At 43.1% G+C, this 16939-nt stretch overlaps 1 pseudogene; it reads left to right on the top strand.

The window, feature by feature from the left end:
- LOC116936811 (hexokinase-2-like) overlaps positions 1–16939 on the top strand; it is a 61512-nt pseudogene that overhangs the window by 14501 nt on the left and 30072 nt on the right.

Here is a 16939-nt window from a genome sequence, read left to right as displayed (position 1 = left end):
TGGCTAACACACTATACACTACACTATACACTATACACTATACACTACACTATACACTACACTATACACTACACTATACACTACACTATACACTACACTATACACTACACTATACACTACACTATACACTACACTATACACTACACTATACACTACACTATACACTACACACGAAGTTTACCCCATCCCTACACTCGCCATGCAGGGGTCAGGCCGCCAGGTGGCTAACACACTATACACTACACTATACACTACACTATACACTACACTATACACTACACTATACACTACACTATACACTATACACTACACTATACACTACACACGAAGTTTACCCCATCCCTACACATGCCATGCAGGGGTCAGGCCGCCAGGTGGCTAACACAATATACACTACATACTATACACTACACTATACACTACAATATACACTATACACTACACTATACACTATACACTACACTATACACTACAATATACACTATACACTACACTATACACTATACACTACACTATACACTACACTATACACTATACTATACACTACACTACACACTATACACTACACCATACACTAGACTATACACTATACACTACACTACACACGAAGTTTACCCCATCCCTACACATGCCATGCAGGGGTCAGGCCGCCAGGTGGCTAACACAATATACACTACATACTATACACTACACTATACACTACAATATACACTATACACTACACTATACACTATACACTACACTATACACTACAATATACACTATACACTACACTATACACTATACAATACACTATACACTACACTATACACTATACTATACACTACACTACACACTATACACTACACCATACACTAGACTATACACTATACACTACACTACACACGAAGTTTACCCCATCCCTACACATGCCATGCAGGGGTCAGGCCGCCAGGTGGCTAACACAATATACACTACATACTATACACTACACTATACACTACAATATACACTATACACTACACTATACACTATACACTACACTATACACTACAATATACACTATACACTACACTATACACTATACACTACACTATACACTACACTATACACTATACTATACACTACACTACACACTATACACTACACCATACACTAGACTATACACTATACACTACACTACACACGAAGTTTACCCCATCCCTACACATGCCATGCAGGGGTCAGGCCGCCAGGTGGCTAACACAATATACACTACACTATACACTACACTACACACTATACACTACACTATACACTATACACTACACACTATACACTACACTACACACACTACACATACACTACACACTATACACTACACTACACTATACACTACACACTATACACTACACTACACACTACACTATACACTACACATACACTACACACTACACACACTATACACTACACACTATACACTACACACTATACACTTAACTACACTATACACTACACACTATACACTACACACAATACACTACACACACACTACACATACACACTACACACACACTACACACACTACACATACACACACACTACACATACACTACACACACAGACTACACACACTACACATACACACACACACTACACACACACTACACATACACACACACTACACACACTACACACACTACACATACACACACACTACACACACACTACACACACTACACACTACACACACTACACTACACACACACACTACACACACTACACTACACACACACTACACACACTACACACTATACATACACACACACTACACACACACACTACACATACTACACATACACACTATACATACACACTATACATACACACACACTACACATACACACTACACATACATACTGCACACTACACACACTACACAAACACTACACACACACTACACAGACACTACACACACACTACACACACTACACACACTACACAAACTACACACACACACACGCACACTACACACACACACTACACACACACTACACACACACTACACACACACACTACACAAACACTACACACACACTACACACACACTACACACACACTACACACTACACACACTACACACACACTACACACACACTACACACACTACACACACACTACACACACACACTAACACACACACTACACATACACACTATACATCACTACACATACACACACACTACACACACACTACACATACACACTACACATACACACTACACATACACTTCACACACTACACGCACACACTACACACACACTACACACACTATACACACACTACACATACACTACACACACACTATACATACACACTACACGCACACTACACACACTACACACGCACTACACACACACACTACACACACACACTATACATACACTACACATACACACACTATACATACACTACACATACACACACACTACACACACACTACACACACTACACACACTACACACACACTACACACACCACACACACACTACACAAACTACACACACACACTACACACTACACACTCTACACACACACTACACACACTATACACTACACTACACACACTACACACACACTACACACAGACTACACACACACACTACACACACTACACACACACTACACACACTACACACACTACACATACACACACACTACACACACACTACACACTACACACACTACACTACACACACTACACTACACACACACTACACACACTACACACTATACATACACACACACTACACACACACACTACACATACTACACATACACACTATACATACACACTATACATACACACACACTACACATACACACTACACATACACACTACACACTACACACACTACACACACACTACACACACACTACACAGACACTACACACACACTACACACACTACACACACTACACAAACTACACACACACACACGCACACTACACACACACACTACACACACACTACACACACACTACACACACACTACACACACACACTACACACACACTACACAAACACTACACACACACTACACACACACTACACACACACACACTACACACACTACACACACACTACACACACACTACACACACTACACACACACTACACTACACACACTACACACACACACACACTACACACACACACTACACATACACACTACACATACACACACACACTACACATACACACTATACATACACTACACATACACACACACTACACACACACTACACATACACACTACACATACACACTACACATACACTTCACACACTACACGCACACACTACACACACACTACACACACTATACACACACTACACATACACTACACACACACTATACATACACACTACACGCACACTACACACTACACACGCACTACACACACACACTACACACACACACTATACATACACTACACATACACACACTATACATACACTACACATACACACACACTACACACACACTACACACACTACACACACACTACACACACTACACACACACTACACACACTACACATATACACACACTACACACACACTACACACACTACACACACACACTACACACACACTACACACACACACTACACACACTACACACTATAATACACTACACATACACACACACCACACTACACACACACTACACATACACATTATACATACACTACACGCACTACACACACTAGACACACTACACATACATACTACACACACACACTACACAGACACTACACACACACTACACACACCACACACACACACTACACACACTACACAAACTACACACACACACTACACACTCTACACACACACTACACACACACTACACACACTATACACTACACTACACACACTACACACACACTACACACACAGTTTACACACACACACTACACACACTACACACACACTACACACATAGACTATACACACTACACACACTACAAACACACACACTACACACACACTACACACACACACACTACACACACTACACACACACTACACACACACTACACACACTACACACACACTACACTACACACACTACTCACACACACACTACACACACACACTACACATACACACTACACATACACACACACACTACACATACACACTATACATACACTACACATACACACACACTACACACACACTACACATACACACTACACATACACACTACACATACACTTCACACACTACACGCACACACTACACACACACTACACACACTATACACACACTACACATACACTACACACACACTATACATACACACTACACGCACACTACACACTACACACGCACTACACACACACACTACACACACACACACTATACATACACTACACATACACACACTATACATACACTACACATACACACACACTACACACACACTACACACACTACACACACACTACACACACTACACACACACTACACACCCTACACACACTACACATATACACACACTACACACACACTACACACACTACACACACACACTACACACACACTACACACACACACTACACACACTACACACACTATAATACACTACACATACACACACACTACACTACACACACACTACACATACACATTATACATACACTACACGCACTACACACACTAGACACACTACACATACATACTACACACACACACTACACAGACACTACACACACACTACACACACCACACACACACTACACACACTACACAAACTACACACACACACTACACACTACACACTCTACACACACACTACACACACACTACACACACTATACACTACACTACACACACTACACACACACTACACACACAGACTACACACACACTACACACACTACACACTATACATACACACACACTACACACACACACTACACATACTACACATACACACTATACATACACACTATACATACACACACACTACACATACACACTACACATACACACTACACACTACACACACTACACACACACTACACACACACTACACAGACACTACACACACACTACACACACTACACACACTACACAAACTACACACACACACACGCACACTACACACACACACTACACACACACTACACACACACTACACACACACTACACACACACACTACACACACACTACACAAACACTACACACACACTACACACACACTACACACACACACACTACACACACTACACACACACTACACACACACTACACACACTACACACACACTACACTACACACACTACACACACACACACACTACACACACACACTACACATACACACTACACATACACACACACACTACACATACACACTATACATACACTACACATACACACACACTACACACACACTACACATACACACTACACATACACACTACACATACACTTCACACACTACACGCACACACTACACACACACTACACACACTATACACACACTACACATACACTACACACACACTATACATACACACTACACGCACACTACACACTACACACGCACTACACACACACACTACACACACACACTATACATACACTACACATACACACACTATACATACACTACACATACACACACACTACACACACACTACACACACTACACACACACTACACACACTACACACACACTACACACACTACACATATACACACACTACACACACACTACACACACTACACACACACACTACACACACACTACACACACACACTACACACACTACACACTATAATACACTACACATACACACACACCACACTACACACACACTACACATACACATTATACATACACTACACGCACTACACACACTAGACACACTACACATACATACTACACACACACACTACACAGACACTACACACACACTACACACACCACACACACACACTACACACACTACACAAACTACACACACACACTACACACTCTACACACACACTACACACACACTACACACACTATACACTACACTACACACACTACACACACACTACACACACAGTTTACACACACACACTACACACACTACACACACACTACACACATAGACTATACACACTACACACACTACAAACACACACACTACACACACACTACACACACACACACTACACACACTACACACACACACACACACACACACACACACTACACACACACTACACTACACACACTACTCACACACACACTACACACACACACTACACATACACACTACACATACACACACACACTACACATACACACTATACATACACTACACATACACACACACTACACACACACTACACATACACACTACACATACACACTACACATACACTTCACACACTACACGCACACACTACACACACACTACACACACTATACACACACTACACATACACTACACACACACTATACATACACACTACACGCACACTACACACTACACACGCACTACACACACACACTACACACACACACACTATACATACACTACACATACACACACTATACATACACTACACATACACACACACTACACACACACTACACACACTACACACACACTACACACACTACACACACACTACACACCCTACACACACTACACATATACACACACTACACACACACTACACACACTACACACACACACTACACACACACTACACACACACACTACACACACTACACACACTATAATACACTACACATACACACACACTACACTACACACACACTACACATACACATTATACATACACTACACGCACTACACACACTAGACACACTACACATACATACTACACACACACACTACACAGACACTACACACACACTACACACACCACACACACACTACACACACTACACAAACTACACACACACACTACACACTACACACTCTACACACACACTACACACACACTACACACACTATACACTACACTACACACACTACACACACACTACACACACAGACTACACACACACACTACACACACTACACACACACTACACACACAGACTATACACACTACACACACTACACACACACACACTATACATACACTACACATACACACACACTACACACACACTACACACACTACACACACTACACATACACACACACTACACACACACTACACACACTACACACACACACACTACACACACTACACACACTACACATATACACACACTACACACACACTACACACACTACACACACACACTACACACACACTACACACACTATACACACACACTACACACACACTACACACACATACTACACACACTACACACACTACACACTATAATACACTACACATACACACACACTACACTACACACACACTACACATACACACTACACACACTCCACACACACTACACACACTACACACACTACACATACATACTACACACACACACTACACAGACACTACACACACACTACACACACCACACACACACTACACACACATAACAAACTACACACACACTACACACACACTACACACTCTACACACACACTACACACACACACTACACACACTACACATACTCACACACACACACTACACACACACTACACACACTACACACACTATACACTACACTACACACACTACACACACACTACACACACTACACACACAGACTACACACACACACTACACACACTACACACACACTACACACACAGACTACACACACTACACACACACTACACACACACTACACACACACTACACACACTACACACACACTCCACACACTCCACACACACTACACACACTGCACACTACACACACGCTACACACACACTACATGCACTACACACGCACTACACACACTACACACACACTACACACACTACACACACACTACACACACACTACACACACACACTACACACACACACTACACACACTATACACATTACACTACACACACTCTACACGCACTACACACACTACACACGCACTACACACACTACACACACACTACACACACACACTACACACACTACACACACACTACACACACCACACACACACACACTACACAGACTACACACACACACACACTACACACACTACACACACAGACTACACACACTACACACACACTACACACACACTACACACACTACACACACTACACACTACACACACACTACACACACACTACACACACTCCACACACACACTACACACACTACACACACACTACACACACTACACACACACTACACACACACACTACACACACACTACTCACACACACAACACACACACTACACACACACACACTACACACACACTACACACGCACTACACACACTACACACACACTACACACACACTACACAAACTACACACACTACACACACACTACACACACACACTACACACACTATACACACTACACTACACACACTATACACGCACTACACACACTACACACGCACTACACACACTACACACACACTACACACACACTACACACACACTACACACACACTACACACACGCTACACACACACTACACACACTACACACACACTACACACACTACACACACACACTACACACACACTACACACACACACCACACACACACACTACACACACTACACACACACTACACACACACTACACACACTACACACACACTACACACACACACACACTACACACACTACACACCACACACACACTACACACACTACACTACTACACTACACTACTACACACTACACTACACACTACTACATGCTACACTACATGCTACACAACACTACTACACTACATGCTACACTACACTACTACACTACACACTACTACATACTACACTACATCCTACACTACACTACACACTACACTACACTGCTACACTACACACTACACTACACTGCTACACTACATGCTACACTACACTACATGCTACACTACACTACTACACTACACACTACTACATACTACACTACATCCTACATTACACTACACACTACACTGCTACACTACATGCTACACTACATACTACACTACATACTACACTACATGCTACACTACACTACTACACTACACTACTACACTACACACTACACTACACTACTACACTACATGCTACACTACACTACTACACCACTACTACACTACATGCTACACTACACTCACCGTGTGTCCCACCGCACAGCTCTTTGATCACATTGCGGGCTGCATGGCTGAGTTTCTGGGCGGCCTCCACATCAAGGAGCAGCGGCTGCCCCTGGGGTTCACTTTCTCCTTCCCCTGCCTGCAGAACCGCCTTGACGAGGTGACGGCAACAACTACAACAATCACAACAACAACTACAATCACAACAACAACAACCACAACAACAACTACAACAATCACAACTACAACAATCACAACAACAACAACTACAACAATCACAACTACAATCACAACAACAACTACAACAATCACAACTACAATCACAACAACAACTACAACAACAACAACAATCACAACAACAACTACAACAACTACAACAATCACAACAACAACTACAACAATCACAACAACAACTACAACAATCACAACAACAACTACAACAATCACAACAACAACTACAACAATCACAACAACAACTACAACAATCACAACAACAACTACAACAATCACAACAACAACTACAACAATCACAACAACAACTACAACAATCACAACAACAACTACAACAATCACAACAACAACTACAACAATCACAACAACAACTACAACAATCACAACAACAACTACAACAATCACAACAACAACTACAACAATCACAACAACTACAACAATCACAACAACAACAATCACAACAACAACAATCACAACAACTACAACAATCACAACAACAACTACAACAACTACAGCAACAACAATCACAACAACAATCACAACAACAACAATCACAACAACAACTACAACAATCACAACAACTACAACAATCACAACAACAACAATCACAACAACAATCACAACAACTACAACAACAACAATCACAACTACAACAACTACAATCACAACAACAACTACAATCACAACAACAACTACAATCACAACAACAACTGCAACAACCACAACAACAACTACAACAATCACAACTACAACAATCACAACAACAACTACAACAATCACAACAACAACTACAACAATCACAACTACAACAACCACAACAACAACTACAACAATCACAACTACAACAATCACAACTACAACAACCACAACAACAACTACAACAATCACAACTACAACAATCACAACAACTACAACAATCACAACAACTACAACAATCACAACAACTACAACAATCACAACAACAACTACAACAATCACAACAACAACAATCACAACAACAACTACAATCACAACAACAACTACAATCACAACAACAACTACAATCACAACAACAACAACTACAATCACAACAACAACTACAATCACAACAATCACAACAACAATCACAACAACAACTACAACAATCACAACAACTACAACAACAACAATCACAACTACAACAATCACAACAACAACTACAACAATCACAACAACAACAACAATCACAACAACCACAACAACAACTACAACAATCACAACAACTACAACAACAATCACAACAATAATCACAACAACAACAATCACAACTACAACAATCACAACAACAACAATCGCAACAACAACTACAACAATCACAACTACAACAATCACAACAACAACAACAATCACAACAACAATCACAACAACCACAACAACAACTACAACAATCACAACAACAAACACAACAACAATCACAACAACAATCACAACAACAACAATCACAACAACAACTACAACAATCACAACAACTACAACAATCACAACTACAACAACCACAACAATCACAACAACAACACACAACATCCACAACAACAAGAACCACAACACAACAAACACAACAACACAACAACCGCACAACAACCACAACAACAACAATCACAACAACAACAACAACCACAACAACACAACAAACCACAACAACAACACAACTACAACAACCACAACAACAACAATCACAACAACTACAACAACCACAACAACAACACAACAACCACGACTACAACAACAACACAACAACCACAACAACAACAATCACAACAACTACAACAACCACAACAACCACAACAACAACCACACAACAACAATCACAACAACCACAACACAACAACACAACAACAACAAGACAACAACCACAACAACCACAACAATCACAACCCCACAACAACCACAACAACAACAACCACACCAACAACAACTACAACAACAATCACAACAACAACCACAACGACAACCACAAAAACAACAATCACAACAACAACAACCACAATAACACAACAAAACAACAACCACACAACAACAACAACATCCACAAAAACAACCACAACAACCACAACAACAACAACCACAACACAACAACAATGATCACAACAAGAACCACCCCATTCGCCCCACCTCCCTCCCTCCCCCCTATCCTCTCAGCTATTTCTTAAACTTTTTTAGGTGTTCTTGTTGTTGTTATTATTATTCTTGGTTCTTTCGGTAAAGTCACGTTTAAAGGGAAACAATAAAATAATAAAAATATAAAACGATTAAAATTATTGTAAACCAATAAAATTATTATTCTTGGTTCTTTCGGTTAAAGTCACCACCACGTAGAAGGGAAACAATAAAATAATAAAAATATAAAACAATAAAATTATTATTCTTGGTTCTTTCGGTAAAGTCACCACCACGTAGAAGGGAAACAATAAAATAACAAAAATATAAAACAATAATATTATTGTGAAACAATACAATTATTATTCTTGGTTCTTTCGGTAAAGTCACCACCACGTAGAAGGGAAACAATAAAATAATAAAAATATAAAACAATAAAATTATTGTAAAACAATACAATTATTATTCTTGGTTCTTTCGGTTAAAGTCACCACCACGTAGAAGGGAAACAATAAAATAATAAAAATATAAAACAATAAAATTATTGTAAAACAATAAAATTATTATTCTTGGTTCTTTCGGTAAAGTCACCACCACGTAGAAGGGAAACAATAAAATAATAAAAATATAAAACAATAAAATTATTATTCTTGGTTCTTTCGGTAAAGTCACCACCACGTAGAAGGGAAACAATAAAATAATAAAAATATAAAACAATAATATTATTGTGAAACAATACAATTATTATTCTTGGTTCTTTCGGTAAAGTCACCACCACGTAGAAGGGAAACAATAAAATAATAAAAATATAAAACAATAAAATTATTGTAAAACAATAAAATTATTCTTGGTTCTTTCGGTAAAGTCACCACCGCGTAGAAGGGAAACAATGAACCAATAAAAATATAAATAAATAAATGCCGCCGTTTAAAAATACATTTATGCGAACCAACACACCTGAAGACGACCGTTTGAGTTATGGTCGAAACGTCGTGAGAATTTTTTATTGTTTTATATATATTTTATTATTTTGTTGTCTCTCTTCAAGGTGACTTTACCGAAAAAACTAAGAATAATACAATTATTATTCTTGGTTCTTTCGGTAAAGTCACCGCGTTAGAAGGGAAACAACAAAATAATAAAAATATAAAACAATAAAATTCTCACGACGTTTCGACGGGAACACAAGAAGCAATCATCATCAGGTGTGAAAACCACAGAAATTTTCCTGCTTTTTAAAAAAGTATTTTATTGTTTCCCTTCTACGTGACTTTACCGAAAGAACCAAGAATAATAATTGTATTGTTTTAAGAACCAAGAATATGAATCACTGCAGTCAAGAAAGCTTTAAATCAAAAGATGTTGTTGTTGTTGACGTGGTTGCTGTTGTTGTTGACATGTCCGCAGAGCACGCTGATCAACTGGACCAAGGGCTTCAACGCTACCGGCGTGGAGGGGAGAGACGTTGTGCAGCTGCTGAGAGAGGCGATCAAGAGGCGTGGGGTGAGGGTGTAGCAGAGACTCGGGGTGTAGCAGAGACTCGGGGTGTAGTAGAGACTCGGGGTGTAGCGGAGACTCGGGGTGTAGTAGAGACTCGGGGTGTAGTAGAGACTCAGGGTTTAGTAGAGACTCGGGGTATAGAGACTCAGGGTGTAGCAGAGACTCAGGGTGTAGCAGAGACTCAGGGTGTAGAGACTCAGGGTGTAGAGACTCAGGGTGTAGCAGAGACTCAGGGTGTAGTAGAGTCTCAGGGTGTTGTAGAGACTCAGGGTGTAGTAGAGTCTCAGGGTTTAGTAGAGACTCGGGGTATAGAGACTCAGGGTGTAGCAGAGACTCGGGGTGTAGCAGAGACTCAGGGTGTAGTAGAGACTCGGGGTGTAGTAGAGACTCGGGGTGTAGCAGAGACACGGGGTGTAGTAGAGACTCGGGGTGTAGTAGAGACTCGGGGTGTAGTGGAGACTCAGGGTGTAGCAGAGACTCAGGGTGTAGCAGAGACTCAGGGTGTAGCACAGACTCGGGGTGTAGTAGAGACTCGGGGTGTAGTAGATACTCGGGGTGTAGTAGATACTCAGGGTCTAGTAGAGTCTCAGGGTGTAGCAGAGACTCAGGTTGTAGTAGAGTCTCAGGGTGTAGCAGAGACTCAGGGTGTAGAGACTCAGGGTGTAGAGACTCAGGGTGTAGCAGAGACTCAGGTTGTAGTAGAGTCTCAGGGTGTAGTAGAGACTCAGGGTGTAGTAGAGACTCAGGGTGTAGTAGAGACTCAGGGTGTAGTAGAGACTCGGGGTCTAGTAGAGTCTCAGGGTGTAGCAGAGACTCAGGTTGTAGTAGAGTCTCAGGGTGTAGTAGAGACTCAGGGTGTAGTAGAGACTCAGGGTGTAGTAGAGACTCAGGGTCTAGTAGAGTCTCAGGGTCTAGTAGAGACTCAGGGTCTAGTAGAGTCTCAGGGTCTAGCAGAGACTCGGGGTGTAGAGACTCAGGGTGTAGAGACTCAGGGTGTAGTAGAGACTCAGGGTTTAGTAGAGACTCAGGGTTTAGTAGAGACTCGGGGTGTAGTAGAGACTTGGGGTGTAGTAGAGACTCGGAGTGTAGTAGAGACTCAGGGTGTAGCAGAGACTCAGGGTGTAGTGGAGACTCAGGGTGTAGTGGAGACTCAGGGTGTAGCAGAGACTCAGGGTGTAGCAGAGACTCGGGGTGTAGTAGAGACTCGGGGTGTAGTAGATACTCGGGGTCTAGTAGAGTCTCAGGGTGTAGCAGAGACTCAGGTTGTAGTAGAGTCTCAGGGTGTAGCAGAGACTCAGGGTGTAGAGACTCAGGGTGTAGAGACTCAGGGTGTAGTAGAGACTTGGGGTGTAGTAGAGACTCAGGGTGTAGTAGAGACTCGGGGTGTAGTAGAGACTCAGGGTGTAGTAGAGTCTCAGGGTCTAGTAGAGTCTCAGGGTCTAGTAGACTCAGGTGTCACAGAGACTCAGGGTCTAGAGTCTAAGGGTGTAGAGACTCAGGGTCTAGAGACTCGGGGTGTAGTAGAGACTCAGGGTCTAGAGTCTCAGGGTGTAGCAGAGACTCAGGGTCTAGTAGAGTCTCAGAGTGTAGCAGAGACTCAGGGTCTAGTAGAGTCTCAGGGCGTAGAGACTCAGGGTGTAGTAGAGTCTCAGGGTGTAGCAGAGACTCGGGGTGTAGTAGAGTCTCAGGGTGTAGTAGAGACTCGGGGTGTAGTAGAGACTCAGGGTGTAGTAGAGTCTCAGGGTCTAGTAGAGTCTCAGGGTCTAGTAGACTCAGGTGTCACAGAGACTCAGGGTCTAGAGTCTAAGGGTGTAGAGACTCAGGGTCTAGAGACTCGGGGTGTAGTAGAGACTCAGGGTCTAGAGTCTCAGGGTGTAGCAGAGACTCAGGGTCTAGTAGAGTCTCAGAGTGTAGCAGAGACTCAGGGTCTAGTAGAGTCTCAGAGTGTAGCAGAGACTCAGGGTCTAGTAGAGTCTCAGAGTGTAGCAGAGACTCAGGGTCTAGTAGAGTCTCAGAGTGTAGCAGAGACTCAGGGTCTAGTAGAGTCTCAGGGCGTAGAGACTCAGGGTGTAGTAGAGTCTCAGGGCGTAGAGACTCAGGGTGTAGTAGAGTCTCAGGGTGTAGCAGAGACTCAGGGTGTAGAGGGACCGTGGCGGTGACCTGTGTCTGTCCCGCTGTCCGCGTGCGTCAGGACTATGACGTGGACGTGGTGGCGGTGGTGAACGACACGGTGGGCACCATGATGACATGCGGCTACGAAGACCCCAACTGCGAGATCGGACTCATCGTGGGTGAGTACTCGTACTGGTACCTGGGTGAGTACTCGTCCTGGTACCTGGGTGAGTACTCGTCCTGGTACCTGGGTGAGTACTCGTACTGGTACCTGGGTGAGTACTCGTACTGGTACCTGGGTGAGTACTCGTACTCGTACCTGGGTTAGTACTCGTACTGGTCCCTGGGTGAGTACTCGTACTCGTACCTGGGTTAGTATTCGTACTGGTACCTGGGTGAGTACTCGTCCTGGTACCTGGGTGAGTACTCATCCTGGTACCTGGGTGAGTACTCGTCCTGGTACCTGGGTGAGTACTCGTACTGGTACCTGGGTGAGTACTCGTCCTGGTACCTGGGTGAGTACTCGTACTGGTACCTGGGTGAGTACTCGTACTGGTACCTGGGTGAGTACTCACCGGGTGGGCACTGGTCCCCGCGCAGTGCCCCGTTCAGAGGCACGCGGGAGACGGCGTGGAGGCAACGTCCTCTCTTCGTCGGCAGCCCCGCCTGGCCTATTAAGAGCTGAAATGGTTCATCAAATCTTTCCAATGATTGCTAAGCCAGAATCCATCTTCTCGGTTGAAATTGTCTCTGTGCTTGCATACGTGGATAGCCTCGTGAACGAATCTGGCTTAGCAATCATTGGAAAGATTTGATAAGCCATTTCAGGTCTTAATTGATTGTTCACGCTTACGGTGGCTTTCAGACAGCATGCATTAATTTTTCGTCTCCCCCCTCTTCTTTTCAGAACATAGATGGACTCGTCCTTCTTAATAAACTGCCAAATCGCCGCGCGTGGCGCTGACGTTTTTATAAATAAATAAATACACCGTTTAAAAATAAATAAATTAACGCAGACCGACACACCTGATGACGACCGTTTGTGTTACGGTCGAAACGTCGTGAGAATTTTGACTGTTTTATATATATTTTATTATTTTATTGTTTCCCTTCGTACGTGGTGGTGACTTTACCGAAAGAGCTAAGAGTACGAATTACTGCAGTCACGAAAAGCCTTAAATCAAAATCCCGCCCTGACCTGTTTGGGGGTCCCGTTTATGGTCCCGGCGCAGGGAGCTCCGTCCGCCCCTTTCCACGCTCTCGCTCCCCACACAGGCCGGCTTCACGTATCCACCGATGCCACTGCACCTGTAACTTACACTCGTACTCGGCCTGGACCAGGCCCCATACCGGGCTCTGCACCAGGCCTTGTACCAGGGCCTCACACAAGGCCTCACACCAGGCCCCGTACCAGGCCTCAAACCAGGGCCTCACACCAGGCCTCACACCAGGCCTCACACCAGGGCCTCACACCAGGCCCCGTACCAGGCCTCGTACCAGGCCTCGTACCAGGCCTCACACCAGGGCCTCACACCAGGCCTCACACCAGGCCTCACACCAGGGCCTCACACCAGGCCCCGTACCAGGCCTCGTACCAGGCCTCGTACCAGGCCTCACACCAGGCCTCGTACCAGGCCCCGTACCAGGCCTCACACCAGGGCCTCACACCAGGCCTCACACCAGGCCCAATCTTGACTCTGGTGGTGGTGATGTTGATGATAACGTTGATGATGT

This window comes from Petromyzon marinus, unplaced genomic scaffold (genome assembly GCF_048934315.1).
Source record: "Petromyzon marinus isolate PM22_M1 ecotype Great Lakes invasive population unplaced genomic scaffold, UKy_Petmar_22M1.pri1.0 PM_Scaffold_73, whole genome shotgun sequence".
NCBI classification, from domain to species: domain Eukaryota; kingdom Metazoa; phylum Chordata; class Hyperoartia; order Petromyzontiformes; family Petromyzontidae; genus Petromyzon; species Petromyzon marinus.
Note: the sequence above shows the minus strand (reverse complement) of the source record. Positions and strands in the feature narration are given on the sequence as shown.